Source organism: Camelus ferus, chromosome 12 (assembly GCF_009834535.1).
Source record: "Camelus ferus isolate YT-003-E chromosome 12, BCGSAC_Cfer_1.0, whole genome shotgun sequence".
NCBI lineage: Eukaryota > Metazoa > Chordata > Mammalia > Artiodactyla > Camelidae > Camelus > Camelus ferus.
This window is the reverse complement of record NC_045707.1, coordinates 55192224-55210321: the sequence shown is the minus strand read 5'-3', so window position 1 is coordinate 55210321 and position 18098 is coordinate 55192224.

Genomic DNA, 18098 nt, shown 5'->3' with positions numbered 1-18098 from the left:
ACAAAACACATGCCATCAGTAAATATGAATTCTAATCATGAAGAAAACATACTTGGCTCAACAAAGTGTATTGCCCCTGAAAGTAAAATAACCCAAAGTATATCCTCTGTTACATATATTTGGAAGAGAAACAGGAAGGTACTGTCTACTTTTCACACAAAGACTCTTAATTCCTTGCAGTCTTTTGATGTCTCATGTGTTCTAGCAAATCTTACCAATGAACTCCTTTAAAAATGTCACAGGATTTTAAACTTGAATCTTCTTTGATCATTCTTTGGCTCCTAACTATTAAACATCTACTTCTCGAAAATCCATACTCTCTTGGTTCTATTTTTTTCCTTCTGATTTCATTATTTTTATACAACTTAAGTAATGTAAGAAGATCCGGCAAATGCTTATTTTGTTTGATATCAAACTGAGTCATGCATAGTGACTATCAAATTATTTTTAGAATGTCACTGTCTTCTCCAAATCTTTGGTTAGGACTTTAGAGTCATCTGCCATTTTCTCATCTTTTTTTGTTATTTTTAAAATCATTTTATTGTACAGCACCATGTGAGTTCTACATTCCCCTCATACTTTCCCTTTCTTTTTCATAATTGTTACAATAATCCAAACAAGGAAACTATTGATTCTAGATTATTACTGAAACAAATTGACTTATTTGAAAAAAAATTATTATTTGGGCAAAAAAAGTCAATGGTATGAGTGAGGCTTTTGTATACTAATCCACATTTGACCATGTATTTGCTATCGTCTTGAATAAATCACTTCTATGTAATTTGTTATTATAAAAAATACATATGTAATATATGTAAATATATGTAAATCATTATGCATATTTAACAAAAGTTAGCAACTCTTACTAAAATCATCTTACTTAGATCAGTGGTCCTGAATTAAGACCATAGGAAAAAACATTGGTTTTCTAGCACTGACTGTTTGGAGTGGTTGGATAAGCTGGTTTAATTCAATGATACAATCATAGTAGTTGTGTACCTAAAGTATATAATCTAGAAGTTCTAAAATTTGATACATTGACCACCCCTCCATTTCTATCATTCAATTGGTTCAGAGTATAGAAAATAAATTAAATGTGTTAGGTACATTGAGCTTCTCAATTCTCAAAATTTATCACTAAATCTATAACATCAGCATTTAATAGTTGATTAAAAGGAAACAGACACCTACACATAAACACTGACAAGACTATGTATATATGCACATACACACATATACCCACATCTCTCTCTAGCTCATCTATCTCTATCAATTGACCTATTTACAATATAGAATTGCAATGTAAGATAAGAAATGGATCCTTCATTTGAAGGAACATAAAGAGACAAAATAGAAGCTGGAAGCAATGAGTAGTGTGAGAGAAAGCACTAGAGAGAAAGAGCAATGCCCAAGATGGCTAATGACACTGGGGAGGAACAATGGGATTCCTGTCCCAGAAGATGCGACTCTGGTTCATTTCAAACAGCAACAGCATCATATCCTTTCACACAAAAAGACTGTTATAAATAGATATAAAATTCAGTTAACATAATAAGAAATAAATAATATAGGACAAGCATGGATCCAACAAGAACCAAATGTCTTAAGGCAGTTGATATTATAATAGAGAAGAACCAAACATACACGCAAGCACTGGGACAGGGCTAAAAGAGTGCTCATAGGAAAATATATAGTGTTATATGTTCTTATTTTTAAATAAGAAAGACAATAAGAAATTAAACGAAAGTAATTGTTATAGATAAAGCCAAAATTAATGAACTAGAAAAACAACTGTATAATTCATTAACTAAAAATGCCTATTCTTTACAGACACCATTGAATCAGCAAATCTATGGTAATTGTGATTAGAAAATAAAGGGTGAACACATACACTAGCAAGACTGGGAACAAAAAAACCACATAACTAAAGATTTAAGGAAGAGAGATAAATAAGTATAAAGAGTGAATACTATGTTCAACTTTATAGCTATAAATTTGACAACATAGACAAAATGGTCAATTTTCTGGGAAAAATATACATTTCTAAAACTGGCTCAGAAACAAGCATTGTACCTCAAGAGATCAATAACTGCAGTAGATTGTAAAAAGATAGTAAATTTTCTACTATAAAGAGAGTCAGTGCCAAGGCAGTTTTAGAGAAGATTTTAGCAAGCATTTAAGGAAAAGATCATTCTTATGTCCCATAAAATATTCTGCAGGAGAGAGGTTTGGAAAGTGAGGACCTTTCCAACACAGTTTACAAGGATTATAGCGTCTTGACATAAATTTTCCTAAAAGAGAAAGAGTACCAACAAACAAACTGACCAAGCAACAAACAAACCAAACTGCTGGCCAATCTTGTGAACACAGGCGCTCAAAATGTAGAAATAAATAATTGCATTGCAAAAATAACTATATAGTATTAAAAGGAACTAATAAGAAAAAAATTTAAATTATTGTAAGATTTATTTCAGGATGATAAGATTATTATAACAATATTACTAGAGTACTACACCAGAGTACTACATTTGTTACAACTGATGAACATACAGTGCAATACCACTCAAAGTCCATGGTTTACATTAGGGTTCACTCTTGGTGTTATACATTCTTTGAATTTATACAAATGTATAATGACATGTATCCGTCATTATAGTAACCTACAGAGCATTGCCACTGCCCTTGAAGTCATCTACGCTCTGCCTGTTCACCTTTCCCCACTCTCCAGTTCCTGGAAACCACTGATGTAACTTTTTTTTTTTTTTTTTGATTGAAGTATAGTCAATTACAATGTATTAATTTCTGGTGTACAGCACAATGTCCCAGTCAGGCATATACATACACATATTCATTCTCATATTTTTTTTCATTAAAGGTTATTACAAGATATTGAACATAGTTCCCTGTGTTATACAAAACAAATTTTTAAAAATATATTTTTATATATAGTGGCTAACATTTGTAAATCTCAAACTCCCAAATTTATCCCTTCCCACCCCCTTTCTCCAGTAACCATAAGATTGTTTACTAAGTCTGTGAATCCATTTCTGTTTTGATATAACTCATTTTATACATTGTTAGATATGATTTGCTATAACTCTGTTGAAGATTTTTGCATCTATGTTTATAAGAGGTATTGGTCTATAGTTTTCTTTTCTTTTAATGTCTTTGCCTGGTTTTGCTATTAGAGTGATACTAGTTAGACAGAATACATTTGGAAGTAGTCCCTCTGCATCTATTCTCGGAAAGAGATTGTAGAGAATTGTTATAAAATTTTCCTTAAATCTTTGGTAGAATTCACCAGTGAGCCTATCCGATCCTGGTACTTTCCATTTGGGGAGGTTATTGATTCAGATTCTTTAATAGACATAGACCCAATCAGATTATCTCTTTATTTATGTCTGAGTCTTGGTGGCTTGTGCTTTTCAAGGAATTGGCCCATCTCATCTAAGTCATCAAATTTTTAGGCATTGAGTTGTTAGTAGCATTCCATTATTATCTTTTTAACATCCACGGGATCTACAGTGATGTTCCTTCCTTCATTTCAATAGTTGAAATGTTTGTATTCTCTCTCTCTCTCTCTCTTTTTTTTTTTTTTTACTTACCCTGGCTAAAGGCTAGCCAATGTATTGATCTTTTCAATGAATCACATTTTGGTTTCATTGATTTTCTCTGTTGGCTTCTTGTTTTCAATTTTATTGATTTCTGTTTTCTTTTTATGTCTTCTTTTCTGCTTACTTTGAATTTAATGTGTTCCTCTTTTTCTAGTTTCCTAAAATTAAGTTTAGATTATAATTTTAGCTCTTTCTTTTTTCCTAATATATGCATTTAATGCTCAAAATGTCCATCTGTGCACTGCTTTTGGCACATTCCCAAAACTTGTATAAGTTGTGTTATTTTTATTTAGTCCAAATATTTTTAAATGTCTCTTTAATATTTCTTCTTTGACTTGTGTTATTTAGAAGTGTGTTGTTTAATCTCCACACACTTCTGGATTTTCCAGTGACCTTTCTGTTATTGATTTCTACTTTAATTCCATTGTGGTTTAAGAGCAGATATTGTATGATTTCTATCCTTTTAAATTTGTTTCTTCATTTTTATGGCCTATAATATGCTCTGCCTTGTTGCATTGTTCTATATGAGTTTGAGAAGAATGTGTATTCTGCTCTTGTTGGATAAATTAGTCTATAGACATCAATTATATTTAGATGATTGATGGTGTTATTGAGCTCAGCTATGTCCTTCCTGATTTTCTGCCTGTTCAATCTGTCCACTTTTGATAGAAGGGTATTGAACACTCCAACTGTGATAAAGGATTAATTTTTTACCCTTAAAGTTCTCTCAGCTTTTGCCTCACGTAATTTGATGCTTTAATTTAGGCATAAATGTTATACCTTCTTGGAGAACTGACCACTTCATCACTATGCCATGCCCTTTTTTATCCATGATACATTTCCTTTCTTTTAAGTCTTCTCTGTCTGAAGTTAATATAGATATTCCTGCTTTATTTTGATTAATATTAGCATGTTATATCTTTCTCATCCATTTACTTTTAACCTATGCAGGTCTTTATATTTAAAGTAGGTTTCTTGTAGACAACATATATTTGGATCTTGTTTTTTGATCCACTCTGATAATCTCTGTCTTCTAATTGGTGCATTTAGATCTGTGAAGTTCAACAAGATTATTTATATAGTTGAATAAATATTTACCATATTTGTAACTGTTTTATATTTGTTGCCCTATTCTCTGTTCCTGTTTTTTCCTTCCATTCTTTTTCTGCCTTTTTGGAGATTTTGTGTGATTCACATTTTTCTCCTTTCTTAGCAAATCAGTAATATATATATATACATATATACATACACACACACACATATACAAATATATATATTTAACTTTTTAAAAGGTTTCCCTAGAATTTCCAAAATACATTTACAATTCATTCAAAGTCCACTTTCAAATAACACTATATGACTTCACAAGTAGAGTGAGTACTATATAATTAAAAAAAAAATCCTAATCACTTCCTCTCATTCCTTGTATCATTGTCATTTATTTTACTTATATATGCACTTGTAATACATATGATATGTATATAATTATACATAATCAACCATATTATTAGATCAATTAAGAATAAGAAAATTTAAAGTTTTTATTTATATTCACTTCTTCCTTTTTCAATATTCTTCCTTCCTTTATGTAGATTTGAGTTTATGACCTCTATTATTTTCCTTCTCTTTAAAATACTTCTTTAAACATTGCTTGAAAGGCTGTTCTATTAGCAACAAACTATTTCAATTTTTCTTTGTCTGAGAAAGCATTTGTTTCTCTTTTACTTTTGAAGGCTAATTTTGCAGGGTACAGATTTCTAGGTTGGTCGTTTTTCCCCCTCAATACTGACTAGATTACATCACTCTCTTCTTGCTTGCAGGATTTCTGAGGAGAGGTTGAAAATAATTCTTGTCTTTGTTCCTCTATAATTTAGGTGTTTTTTTTCCCCTCTGGATTTCTTCAAGGTTTTTTCTTTATCTTTTATCTTCTGTAGTTTGAAACAGTATGCCTAGGTCTAGTCTTTTTTGGCATTTATCATAATGTGTCTTCTGAACTTCCTGGATCTGTTACCTAACATTAATTTTGGAAAATTCTCATCTTCTTGTTTCATATATTTCTTATGTTTCTTTTTCTCTTTCTTCTCTTCCTGGTTCTCCCATTATGTGTGTAACAAGTTTTACAGTTGTGCTACAGTCCTTGAATATTAGGGGGTTTTGTTGTTGTTGTTGTTGTTGTTGTTGTTGTCTTTTTTCTTTGCTTTTCAGTTTTGGAAGTTTCTATTGCGATATGTTTACGCTCAGAGATTTATCTCCTCCACTGTCTACTAATAAAGTTGTTCTTCATTTTGTTACAGTGTTTTTGATTTCAAGAATTTATTTTCAGTTCTTTCTTAGGATTTCCAGCTCCTTGCTCACGTTGCTCATCTGTTTTTGCATGCATGCTGTCTACTTTATCCATTAGAGCTCTTAGCATCTTAACCATAGTTGTTTTAAATCCCCAGTCTGATAATTCTAATACCCCTACCATATCTGGTTTTGATGCTTGCTTTCTCTCTTCAAATTGTGTGGTTTGCTTTTTTAGTATGTCTCGTGATTTTGTCTTGATAGCTGGGCAGGATACATCAGGTGAAGGAATTGTTGTAAATAAACCTTTAGTAATGAAGTGTATAGGGGAGAGGAGAGGGGAAGCTTCCTATAGTCCTTTAATTAGGTCTCAGTCTTTTAATGAGCCTATGCCTCTGGAATGTAAACTTCACCAGTGTTTGTAAGGGTTGTTATTTTTTCCCTCCTCTCCCCTTAGATGGGAGAGGATGTCTAGAGTGTGCTGGAGTTGAAAATTTGCCTTCCCTCAGGTTAGTTAGGCTGTGATAATACTCCAGCAGGTTAGGCTCTGATTAACTAGTTTCTCCTGAGGGCAGGCCTTGTTAAGAGTAAAAGAGTGCTCTGGCATATTTAAAAATGGTACCTATTCTCTTCCACCTGCTAGAAGCATGAGGTAACTTTTCTCCAAAATTTACTTTGAGAACCAGGTCAAGCTCCTGGAGGCAAATCTCACAAAACTGGGGTGGGCTGGGGTGGGGGGGTCTCTCTGTGACTGAGTCTTTTTGGAGTGTTTAACTCTCAGAATTGTCCACAGTGAAACGCAGCCATTACTCAGTCAACTACAGTGCAGATTTTCCTACTCTGGTGTTGGTTCCCAGAGTAATTTTCTCTCATGAGTCTCTCCTGTCTGTCTTGCCAATCTGGGGGTCTGTGGTTTGCCCTGTGTTCTCACTTTTCTTACAGATCCTAAAAGAGTTGTTGTTTTTTTTAGCTTTTTCAGCTTTTTACTTGTTAAGACAGAGTGATGACTTACATACATAACTGGAAAGTAAAAGTCCCTGTGCAGTTTTTTTGTATATTAGTTATACCTCAAAAAGTGTTTAGAAAAAAAAGAAAAGAAAAATATATGTAGTATTGTGTGAAACCTATTCTTTCTGGTGAGTTATCACTCAGAACCCAAGATCAGTATTAATAGTAAAACATACTAGATATTATGATGTGACAACCAAATAAATCTCTAAAATAATTTAAAAATTCAACCCACAATTCATGTTAAAATATTATGAAACTAGGAACAAATGAACTTGTTTAAATAAAAAAAAGAAATATGGGATAATCATAGAAATAAATGGTCTACTTTATGATAAAATATTGGAAGTAACACAATCACATAAGGATATAACAAATATGTTTTATTATTGAACACTGAACTGAGGGTTCTAATAAGTGCAACCAGATCAAAACAAATAAACAAAAAACTAGAAGCAGAAATAATTTTATACAAGGGGTGAAACACCATGGGTAGAGTTTAAGGGTTTTCCATAAGTAGAATATGATCATGTACTTAAAACCCAAAAGAATGGACTATATGATTTCAGTAGCAGGTTACCTAGGTAGTTCTTGCTGAAATACACTTATTTGCAGAAGACCTAATTCTATATGTAGAAAATTCTAAGCAATGTATTCATATGTAAAATTAGTAAGTGCATTGATCAGGGTTGCATAATACAAAGTCAATATTTCAATTACATTGCTACAAGAGCAACACATAATAAGATAAAAGTCTCAAAAATGAATGTTAAATATATAACCAAAAACAACACCCTTAGGAATAAAGTTAACAAATATATAAAATCTCTACACTGAAAACTACAAGAGACATTAAAGAAGAGATAAATAAATGAGAAAACATACATCGTCATGAATTATAAGACTCATTATTTATATACCAACATTTCTCAAGTTGATCTATAAATTAACCTTGGTCTGAACAAAATCCTTGAATTTTTTGAAACTGATAGGCTTACTGTAAAATTTATAAGGTATCGTAAATACTTAAAAAAGGCAAAACAATATTGAAAATGAAAAGTTAGTAAACTTGCATTTCCTGGGTTCAAGACTCAGTAAAAATCTACAGTAATCAAGAAAGTATGGTATTGGCATAAGCATATAGAGCTAGAACAAAGGAACAAAATAGAGGCTGGAAAGAGACCCATGCATGTATGGTCAATTAACCTTCTTCAAAGGCTCCAAAGAAATTTAATTGGGAAAGAAAATTATTTAGGAAAAAATTGTTCCTGAACAACTGTAGAAGCAGGGAAAAAAAGAGTCTTGACTCCAACTTTTATCATATCAAAAATTAATTTAAGATTGATCATAAGCTTAATCAAAAAAAGCTAAAATTATGAAGATTTATAAAGAAAAGTGAGAAGAATATTTTTTATCCTTGTGGTAGGAAAGTACTTTTGAGATAAAAAACACTAATGAAAAAAGAAATAAAAGTGACATGTTGAACTTTAACAAAATCAAACTTTTCTCTACATCAAAACATACCTTTTAGAAACCGAAAGAACAAGCCACGGACTTAGAGAAAATATTGGCAGTGCATGTGCCAGGTAAAGGAATAATATTCAGAATAGATTTAAAAAAACTAGAAATAAAGAACTAAAGTAATGTAACATAAGAAGGTGGAAATTTGAGCATACGTTTTACAAAAAACAAAAGATATGCAAATGGCCAATAAGTTCTCAAAAAGCTTCTCAAAATAATTAGTTATAATGGAAATAAAATATGAAACCACAATGCAATATGACCATCATTCTTTTTAAAAAAATTTTTTTTAATTAATTTTTTTGGGGGGAGGTAATTAGCTTTATTTTATTTACTTATTTTTAATGGAGGTACTGAGGATTGAATGTAGGACCTTGTGCATGCAAGGCACAAGCTCTACCACTGAGCTATACCCTTCCCTGAACATCATTCTTTACAATGGCTAAAATGAAAAACAACTGAAATCAAAATTTGGCAAGGATGTGGAAAAATCAGAAATTTTATACATGGCTTGAGAGTTAAATAACATAATCACTTTGGAAAAATAGTTCAACATTTTCTTATGAATTTCTTATACCTGCTACCATAAGTATTTATCAAAGAGAAATAAAAGTATATGCTCAAAAAAGATTTGTATGAAAATGTTCATAGTAGCTAATTTACAATCCCCCAAATTTGGAAACAATCAACAGGAATGGATAAGCTGATTGTAGACTACCAGTCAACAATAAAAAGAAAGAACTACTGATCATAGACACATCATGCAACAACAAAGATGAAACTCAAGGGGGCAGTGTTGAGCTCAAACAAAAGATTTATACAATGTGATTCTATTCATATGCAATTTAAGAGAATACAAATGTAACATATGCTACTTAAAATCAAAACAGAGTTTGCTGTGGAGAGCAGATGTTTGGCATTGATTGGAAATGGGCATGAGAGTACTGTCTGGAATGTTGGAAATGTTCTTTATCTTGATTGCATGTAGTTACTTCAGTATATATTCCTCAAGTCTTCTCAAATTCAGTAGGAAAGATGTGTGAATTTCATAATGTACAAATTATAGTTCAAAATAAAAATAAACAGCATCAAGATAACTGAGGGACTGAAGATGAAATATGTATTAGAGAAACAGACAAAAGAAATAAACAGCCATAACTGCCCCTAAAAGATATGTAAATTATATGTAAAGTTGCCTGATGTCACTTATACTAAGATAAATATAAATTAAAACTACTTTGAGATAGCTATTTTTTCTACCTTTTATAAATTGGCAAAATTCCAAAAGCTTTATTAAACAAGGCAAGACTGACAAGACTATGAGGGTAAAGCAATTTCATATATTGTATATGGACAATGGTACAATCTCTATGAAGAGAATTTGGAAAAATCTTATGAAACACATTTGTTTTGGCCTTTTGCCCAGCAATCACACTTTTAGGAATTTATCCTGAAGACACACACTCACTAATTGGAAAATAAAAGCTGACATAATATCAGCAATAAAAATTCATACACAAATGCATCCACAAATACAATTTTAATAGTAACATGCTGGAAATAATCTAACAGCATACATAGGTTATTGCCTGAAAAAAAGAGATACATCTTTATAAAGTATTTTACTATTAAAATTGTATTTATGAATACCTTTGTGCATGTGTTTTTTTTATGTTCTAATGAGAATACTATGTAGCTTAAAAAATATAAGAAAAATCTCTGTGAAGTATATAGTATGCTTTCTAGGCTATAAATGAAAAAACAAGGTCTAACAGTATATACAATATGTTACATTTTATGTAAGAAATGAAAATAAGGCTATCCTTTGAAGAATTTTATACAGGAACAGTAAACTTATGAAACTAGTGAAAATACAGGAGGTGGGTTGAAAGTAATCAAAATATCAAAGTAAACTTGCTTACAGGGGTAATAAGTAAATAACAATCTGTTCTTACTCTGGGTGAAGAGAGATACAAATATGGAATGGGGAAATGAGAGGAGAGGAAGAATGAAGTTGAACAAAGATGTTGAACTGGAATTAAAGGCATTGAGGTTGTCATTACTAAGAGACAGAGAAATTGATTCCTTGTTAGCAATGACCATGTTTCATGCCCACTCTAGACACTATTCCCTATTGAAAAAAACAGAAAAACTAGTGTTTCTTGTAGAAATGATTAGTTATCATTCTGGGACAAGAGGATTTCTAAGTAAACTGTAATATGTAATTGTCCAATAAAGTAAGGAAATGCTCCAAACTAATGGAAATCTGGCAAAAAACCCACAGGAGACAGATTAAACAGCTCCCACTAGCCATAAATGAGCTTCAAATGAATAATGACATAGATTCTAACATACCAATTTCCAAAAAAGAATATACAAGTCCACACTTAGACTAAAACAAAATAATACTTAAATAGTAAGAGAGGAACATAGGAAAAGTTTTTCTTTACAGAATAATGCTATGCAGTAAACAGAAGACATCATTTCATTGAAAATTCAGGGCATATTTTATAAAAGACATCCATGGACAAAATCATTTTACAGAAGTGAATTTAAAAATGAGTATTCTGGAACACTGTATTGAAAATTTCCTATTTATTTATGAGCATCCATAATGAGCTGTTACTTAAAATATTAAGGTGTAGTAACACAAGCTCACTTGGAAATTATTAAAATTGTAAGTCACAAACCTTTTTGCAAATTGTGAGTATATATTTTAAGTTTTATGGGCAAAGGTAAGTATTGCTTTTTAAGTGCATGTATTATTATATATGATACACTGTCAAAATATTTTGTTATATATCAAATGCAAAAAATTAAAATAATACCATAGACATTTGTTTTTCTTAAAACACATCATGTCTTCCTATGGTGAATTCAGAAAAATCCAAACTACTTATCAGCTCCTACAATCCTCTGCCTGGACTGGCCCTTCCCTTCCCTCTTCCCACTTTCTTTGCTGTATGCACACCATTCTTCGTCTCACGGTTGAACATGTCAAGCCCTTTCCTGTATCAGATGCTTTCTGACTCTACCTTCAGTGGTTTCCCTCCAGTTCTTTTCATAACTTTTATTGGTTATTATTTTAAGTAGACAAATATTTCCCTGACTACCTCATATTCTCAATCACTTTATTCTTCTTACTAAGCTATTATTATTTCTTCAGAGGACTTTAAACAATTGGCAATGCTTACTTGTGAATTTGTTCACTTGTTTAGTGTTTGTTTCTTTCACCAGATTGTGCCGCCAAATGCTCTACCCTTGAGCGATACCCCCAGCTCTTTCACCAGGTTGTGAATTCCATTCTCCTTACAGAACGCTGCATTCACCATGATTTCCCTAGGGCCCCGTTTGGTACGTAGGACATACTGAAGGTATCAATGTAGATTTTTAAAATACAGGAGTGGATCAATGTTCATTGTTACTATTAACAACTCATCATTTAGTATAGATAATTGCCTTATTCTTTAAAGCAATTATCTTTAACATAAAAACTTTTGTTTTGTTACCCAAATAGTAAGCATTGGTATGTGGTAGGTATTATGGGAGCAACAATAATTAAATGTGTAGGAGACACTTTCAACTTGAATCCATAATGCACGTCTAGAGGGTCATGGTGATCCACCAGGATTTGCTTTGTGCTCATTGTAATTTTATTCATTACAAAATTTTTTTCAGTGATAGGAACTGTTGGATTCATTTTGGGTTTGGAGGTTTTTGTTTTTGTTTTTGTTTTCTGGGGTGGTTTTTTGTTTTGTTTTGTTTTGTTTTGTTTAATCAGGTGTTAGACTTTATTGCCTGATGTAGTTCCATTTGTTCTCTGTGAAATATGGCTACCATCACCTTACTTTTTTATTAAGTGTATATTTATAACCTTGAGAAGCCAATGTACTCTATCCACATGGGCTAGCGTTTATTGTTTTATGTTCTGCACGCAAAGCTGCTTTTCTTAATAATAAGAAACAGCTGTTGTAAGCACAACAATGAATGCAATGGGTCTTACATGCCTAAATTAGATACAAAGGGAGCCAAGCAGGGCTAAACTCTTTAATTCTGTCTCACTCTTCCATGATTGATGCTCTCTAAAAAGAGTGGTTGTACACTCTGTTGAGATTTAACAGATGCTCAAAGCAGCCCATTCCAGTGTACATTTGTTAGGCAGCTGTGTTTTACACCAGCAGTGATTACAATGGGGAAGCAATGTTTCCATGACAGTAAGACTGACAGAACTTACGTGCAGCAAAACTAAGGTGTAAAATAATGGAAAATATTAGTGCAGTCCACAAATGCAATCAATCATTTCTCTGGTCTATATATGAATAGACAAAGTTAGATATCAGTACATTGGTTTGTTTTTAATATCAGTTCATATATGTATATATACATACATTTATCACTCATTAAATCTAAAGCTCTGTTCTTTAGACAAACGATAATTGAATCACTGAATTATGTAGGGTGGTGGTTATAAGACATATGGCACTATGTATATTTTGAGGAAAAACAGAAATAAACTTAGAATTTATAGGCATGTGGTACATAGGATAGCCAAAAATTTTGCTTCTATTTTAACCTCTGTTTTCATGTATTTAAAAGTCATCTTTTGATTATTTATTTTGTGTTTCAAACTTTAAATGTTTACATTAAGAAAAATTTAACACAAAATGAAGTCATTTCTGATGCACATACCTACTCTGGAAGGAGACAAAAACTACACGTAAAATAATGTCTAAAGAGGATTTGCACACAATGGTTTCAAAAATTTAGTTATGTAGACTTTTTTTTTTAACCTTTAGTCTGTAATGAATAATGCTGCAGTGAATATGAGAGGGCAGATATCTCTTTGAAATCCTGTTTTCAATTCTTCTGGATAAATACCCAGAAGTGGGATTTTTGGATTATATGCTAGTGTCATTTTTAATTTTTTTGAGAAATTTCCATTCTGTTTCAATAGCAACTGTCCATTTTACATTTCTACCAGGGTACAGAGGGATTACAATTTCTTCACATCCTTATCACTATTCACTATTTTCTGTTTTGTTTTTTTTTTGATAATGGCTAACCCAAGAGCTATGAGGTGATATCTCATTATAGTTTTGATTTGAATTTACCTGACGATTAGTGATGTTGAACATATGTGCATATACTTGTTGGCCATTTGTATGTCAACCCAGATATCCATCAATGGATGAATGGATAAAGAGAATGTGATACAAACATACAGTGGAATATCATTCAGCCTTAAAAAGAGAAGGAAATCCTGTCATATACTACAACAGGGATAAAACTTGAGGACATTATGCTAAGTGAAATAAGCCAAATACATGAGAATGAATACTTCATGATTCCACTTTACAGGAAGTATGTAAAATAGTCAAACTCATAGAAGCAGAAAGTAGAATGCTTGTTACCAGAGATCTGGGGGGGGGGTAAGGGAATGGGGAGTTGCTGTTCAATGGGTATAAAGTTTCCATTAAGCAAGATGGAAAAGTTCTAGTAATCTACTATACAAAAATGTACATACAGTTAATAATAACTTATAGCACACATAAAATTTTGATAAGTGGGTAGATTTTATGATATATTTTTTACTAAAAATGATAATATAGAAAAATATAGTTTTGCACATATTTCCATTCACATAGTTAATCATTAGCATGCAGGTTTTTTAGTTTTATGAAATAGTTTTTAAATGTGTATTTCATGAGGAGTAAAAGTCTATCCCTGCTGCCATAACAAAATATACCACAGATTGGGTGGCTTAAACAAGAGGTATTTATTTTTTATTTTCTCATGGGCTTTAAGTCCGTGATCAAGGTTCTGGCAAATCTGGTTTCTGGTAAGGGCTCTCTTCCTAATTTTTATCCTAAAAGTCACCAAGGTATATATAATATTCTTCAATCTTTTTACTTCTAGTTGTTCTTCAAAGTTAATGAGTTTAAATAATCTATACCTTTAAATTCATGAAGTCTTTGTTTCCTTATTTCTATTTTTCTGTTAAATCCATCAGAACCCTTTTTTTTTTTTTTTGTATCCACGATTGTACTTATCAGTTCCAGAATTTTTGTCAATTATTTTGTGTTTGGTTAAATTTTCTTTTCTCTGCTGGTATTCCTCAAATGTTTTCTTATTATATACATCTTGTCATTAAAGTTTTATACATACTTTGAATATCTGAACATTTTTATTAGCTATTTATACATGAGTCATCTTGATGTCTGTTTATGTTTACTAATTTTTCCAGATTATCATATTTTCCTGCTTCTATGCATATCTAGTAATTGTTTTAATGTCTGCTTGATACTATGTATGTTAACTTGCAGGCTCTTTGGATTATGCTGCCTTCCATTAAAGGGTATTAAAATTTTATGCTGATACACCTATTCATTTATTTTTGTTTGGATTTACTACATTTGCATTCTCCAATTAAAAAAAAAAACTTCTTTTACTTCCAGTTGTAGACATATTTTGGTCCAGAAAATAATACATACCTTAGGTATTTTAAGTAGGAATTGATTTAATAAAATTCATTATTTGCTTACAAACTGTTGGGAGGACTAGGAGGTCAAGGAAAGTGTCATTAATTCTCAGCTTTAATGATACTTTTTAGGGAATCAGAAGGATACCACTGCTCTCCAAGCAAAAGATTTCCCCAGCTATTCAAGAGCAAAGTTAGGCTTTTCATAAGGGATGTTGCCTTTGCAACATTTTAGGCTCATGTGTTTATGTTCTGCTTCTGGAGAAAGACTAATATCTTCCAAATATCAAATGACTGGCTAACTTGCAAACTGGCACCGGAACACATCTGGAAACAAAATTTTGTAAACAGTACTTGTTATGCTTTTAGACCCTGTTCTACATATCATTTGTCATAATCCTTATAAAATTATAGTTGAGTTTTCCCACCACTATCCTATTGTATCCCTAGTGTTTTATTTAATTTACTTTTTTGCTCTTGTTCTCTTTCTGTTTGATTGGTCTGTGCATTCTATTCTGATTATCACTGCTTACTGGAAGATGTTGCATCTTTGCTTTCTGAGATATTGTTCTCCTTTTAGGGAACTCTTTCAATTTATCCCTTTTCCTCTCTGAATTAGCTCTGTCTACACATTGACCTAGATTTGCCTCAAGTGTTATAGTGCATTCTTAAATTTAAGAAATCATATTAAAAAAGTTGCATACTAGTAAAATTTTAAGGGAAAAATCAAGGAGCTTAGTTAATATAACCACTGCTTGTGGGTAGGGATTGCTCTTCCATAACTTCAATAACCCAAGATAACACAGTTACCTGCACATAGTGGGGTTAAATAAACATACTGCCTGACCTATGAATTAAGAAATTAAAGAATAAAGGAAGAATTGAAGTGAACAACTGTGACAAACTCTCCTTGGAATAAAAGCTTCTCCCTCTTCTATTTCAATCCTGTTAACTGAAACTGACATCTAAAACAACCACTGCTTGAGCCTTTCTCTCCCCATAGAAAGTGCAGAAGATAAATTTTGGTTATAGGAGCAATGAAAGCTTCCTAAATCCCAAGGGATTACTAATAGTTTAGTAAAGTGTTAAATTATATTTTATTCAGTTGGTCCCTTATTCTTACTTCCAGAATTTGGAGACTGAGTTCAAAAACAGGAAATCAAATCTCAATGGTAAATAAAGCAACAGCATCAGACCTAACAATAACAACAAAGTCAAAGAGAGTCAAAGCAATTTGATGAGAAAAGGAGAAATCTCTTAAAAAAATGGTGTTGGAACAATAGGATTTCCCTATAGAAATAAAGAAACTCACCCTCCCCTCTTATACCATCTGTGAGAAATATCAATGTGCAATGAATTATGAAGCTCAATGTAAGAGTTAAACCAATACAGTTTGTAGAATACAACACTGGAGAAAATCCTCGAGATCCTGGGTTAGGCAAAGGATTCTTTAGGGACCAGAGAAAGCATAAAATGTACATTTTTGTTTGGAAAGTTAGGCTTTATCAAGATTAAAATTTTAGGGTTCATCACAAAGTAAAGAAATATCACTGATAATATAAATAAACTTACATAGTGGGAGAGACTATTTGAAACCCTAATATCTGAAAAAGGACTCTTACTAAAAATATGTAAACAATACCTGCAATTCAATAATAAAAAAATGAATATGCCAATTTTCAAAAATTGAAGAATTAAACTAACATTTACTAAAATAATATACACAAGTGGTCAAGGAGCATAAAAAAGTAGTGAACATTATTATGAACATACAAATTAAAACTATACTAAGATACTGCTACAGAAGTTAAAATGAAAAAAACTGAAAACTGACAACACTAAATGTTGGAAAAGATGCAACTTTGATACTTTTTTGTCTATACTATAAAATGATACAACTACTTTGGAAAACAATTTGGCAATTTCTTCAAAGAAATTAAACAATCCAGGAATTCCAGTTCTATATGTTTACCCAGTAGTAATGAGAATATACATTTAGAAAACAGCTTCTATACGAATTTTCATAATAGCCTTATAATATCCAAAAGTCAGAAATAATCCAGATTTCCATAGACAGGAATATATGAAGTGTTATATATTTAAATAGTGGAATATAACACAGCAATTAAAAGTAATAAAATATTGATATATATAACAATATGGCTAGATCTCAGAAATATTGGGCAGAGTAACAGAAGCCAAATACTGAAAAGAATACGCTCTATGATTCCATTTATTTGAAAAGTTTTATAGGTCATAGGTTTCTCCTGCATTGATCGGAAATAGGATTATAAAAGGGCACTAGTTATTGGGTCTTTTGTTTAACACATATGTACCACACTATACTAGATAGTTGTTAGATATCAGATCAGTAGTGCCTTCTGGGATGGGAAATTGACTGGGAAGGGACATAGGGAAACTCACTGAGGTGAGAGAAATGTTTTGTGTTTATCAGTTTGAAAATTGATTGAAGGGTACATTTAAGATCTGAGTATTTCCATTTATGTAAATTATACCAGTATAAAATAAATAATAAAAACTATACATATGCAAATATATTCTAAAATGTGCATAGTATATTATAATCTTCACAACAACCCTAGAAGGTGAATGAATAGTCCTTTTATTCCCATTTTGCAGTTTATGAAACTGAGGATCCAATCTCTTAAGCAGTGTGAATAAGGTCTCATGAATAATGCAGAGAAACCAGCATTGAATTCTAGATTTGTTTAAATGCAGAAACTAAGATCCTACACAACCAGTCTCTCAAATTTTTTTATAGATAACATTTTTCCAGAGATTCAAGTTATTCTAATATATATATGATGAATCTGATGATGATTGTGAATGGAAAAATATTGATTGTTAAAAAAATGTAGGTTGATTGATACATAAAAGGAAAGATACAGCTATAAAATGGGTAAAAGTACACAGGATTGTGAGTTGACAGAGCTATATTTTTCTTTATCAATATACTGATAGGTTTCCTTGTTCTCATCACTCAAAAATCCCAGTTTCTTGTTAAAGCAATTATTTTTATACAGCTGACTTGTCAGTTATACAGGTTACAAGTAGAAAAAGCAACTTCCATGAGTTTTTGGATGTTCTAGGTCAAAGTTTCAAACACTGATTATTACCTACTGGAAGCAAGAATGTCCAAGATACGACAACGTCTATAGCAGCTTTGGTTGCCA